The sequence below is a fragment of the Oryx dammah genome, unplaced genomic scaffold, assembly GCF_014754425.2.
Source record: "Oryx dammah isolate SB20612 unplaced genomic scaffold, SCBI_Odam_1.1 HiC_scaffold_16, whole genome shotgun sequence".
Classification (NCBI taxonomy): Eukaryota; Metazoa; Chordata; class Mammalia; order Artiodactyla; family Bovidae; genus Oryx; species Oryx dammah.
This window is the reverse complement of record NW_024070200.1, coordinates 17,958,604-17,961,213: the sequence shown is the minus strand read 5'-3', so window position 1 is coordinate 17,961,213 and position 2,610 is coordinate 17,958,604. Positions and strand designations below refer to the sequence as shown.

The 2,610-nt window shown below is 32.3% G+C and overlaps 1 non-coding gene across 1 annotated transcript; it reads left to right on the top strand.

The window, feature by feature from the left end:
* The first annotated feature begins 1,380 nt into the window (after positions 1-1,380).
* On the top strand, positions 1,381-1,521 carry LOC120875742. Its single transcript, XR_005724047.1, has one exon. It is a non-coding gene; the product is annotated as a U4 spliceosomal RNA (small nuclear RNA).
* The last annotated feature ends 1,089 nt before the right edge of the window (positions 1,522-2,610 follow it).

The window sequence follows — 2,610 nt, the reverse complement described above, 5'->3', positions numbered from 1 at the left end:
ACCACGCTTGTCTGCAAGAGAGAACACATTCTCCTTCAGAGTTACCAGTTATATTGATTTTCAGGATGCATGGACAGTCAGTGGCATTACAGAGTCTCTGAAGGCAGACTCCTAAGTGGGCAAGTTAAGGGACAACTCAACCCACCTCACTGGGAGAATACTGAGACCTCTTTATACACAGAAGTCACTCTCCTTTCTGAGACAGAATTTATATTCTTAAAAGAATCTTATGTATTTCAGCATTTGGGTAACTTCAGTTATATCTTGACACACCAAAGAAAAATGAACGACTGGTTAAATGTATCATCTGGGTTGTCATCCAGTATGCTCGTAAGTCTCCACCATAGTCACCTAGCAGCACCATAGTAATCTGAGAGACCAGGAAAAAATGAGTAAGTCACTTGATGAACTTAGGGAATCAATGTTGAAATCAACCTCTTTATATCCAAATGCATAATCAGGAAAACACAATAAAAGTAATATATATATATATATATATAACCTCATCTTATCCTAGAAACAGAATGGGTTTTGGAAGTAAATATATCTCCATTTTAAAGCTACCTTTTTGTTTACTTTCTGTAAGAAATCTCTCTCTTTCTGTAAGAATTTCAAGAAATCTCTTGGGGAGATTACTTAAATTTCTTAAATTTGATTTCATCATATAAAACGGGATGAAAGATAGTACTTTAATGGAGTTGTGCAAGGATTAAATGAGATTTTGTATAAGTACATTGCATAGCAAGTATATTTTAGCTTTCTAATATAAGCTAACAAAGTCAATATTAAAAACATTTCATAAGAGAAATAAAACATTATCTGTGTAGCATGCACCTTAATTTTTAAAAGCAGAGAAGTGATGAAATATTTGCACATCTACTAATTAGATAAAGCATGGCAAATATTCCACTTAGTAAACTGGCTTAATTATCACTTAGCATCTCAATCTTGTTTCCTCATCTATAAATAAAAGACCATTACTTCCTTAATGTTACTTGTGCCCTATCAATGGTAGCTTTTTTTTTTAATTTAGTTTGCCTCAGAAACCGTCTCTTGTTCTTTAGTGTAAATAATATGTGTTTATATACATATATGCCATGTTGAGTTAAAAATACATACATGTATGCATGTACATGTTGAGAAGAAAAACTACAAGATGCTGTATTAAATGACAGACCCTTTAGAGTTGTGTAAATGTAAATATCAAAATGTATGATGAGTTAGAATTTTTCACTATGCCCTTTATTATACTAATTGTGAATGTGTTTGTCTAATCAGATCCCAGCCTTCTAAGCTTGATAGATTCTAGCAAAACACCTTGTACATGGTGCAGAAGCTAAATAAGTCTTGCTGAAATTAATTTAAAAAAATGAATGAATGAGCTTTGCGCAGTGGCAGTATCATAGCCAATGATGTTTATCCGAGGCACGATTAGTACTAATTGAAAACTTTTCCCAATAGCCCCCCATGACAACTTAAAATATAGTTGGCATTGGCAATTTTTGATAGTCTCCACAGAGACTGAATTTAAAAAAATGAATAAATGGATATATGAGTGAATCTTCAAAATTTATTATGTTCAGTGTGCTTAGGAATTTTACTAGCCACTATTATAATCAAAGATCAAAGGATAATTGTTCTAGGCTATATATGTCTTATTTTGAGGCCTGAATTTAACAGGTTCAATTGCAATATCCTGAGTACATATTTTACTATAAACATTATCATTGGTAGTCCTTTTATTAATAGAATAAAAATTAGGGTGAAACCTAAACTATTTGAAACAACTATCAAATTCATTATCTAAATTGTATTGTGAAATATCCTTTGCCATAAAGTAACCATTCTGACACATTCTAAAACAACTCATCAGTGTCAGCAGGTATCAGCACCTGTTCCCAGGCATTAACCTGAGCAAAGGGACACTAATTAAATTGTTAGAGCTCTACTGAATAATAGCAAGGCAACTCCTGAGGAGCTGGAGAGCTTTCCTTTAACTCAACATATAAATTAGTGCCATATTGGTTTCTGCAGAGAATAGATTATATTCTCAGTTGGTTGTAAGAGCTAAATTCTCTTTTATATCCTGTTCTAGTTGCCACATAAATACTGATTCTCTTGAGCATATGTTATGTAATAGCCATGGGCTAGAAGAAGGGTGCAGTACTGGAAAATGATTTTCCAGTTTGTGGGTGATAGACACACGTCTTTGTAAATGTGTCACTTTTGTGTCCAGAGGAACTAGCTTCAAAGAACATATAATATAAAGACATGTAAACTTTATCTAAAGAGCTATATTGTATGACTATTTACTGAGTTACAGCCCTACTCAAATAATATTATTAAAGGGATATTATTATTAATAATAATAAATATTATTAAAGGGATATTTGTTGGTTGCATTTAACTAGTTAGATAAGGCAACAAATTGTTTTAGAAGTTCCACTTAACTGGATAAGAGTGAGGATCGTGTCTATACTCTGTATCTTGTAATAACCTATAATGCAAGATAATCTAAAAAAGAAGTGTATGTAAACAAAAAGAATGAGGATACTGTATTTAATGGCCTTTATAAATGTTTAAGTTATGAAAAAAAGCATAGCCACTACT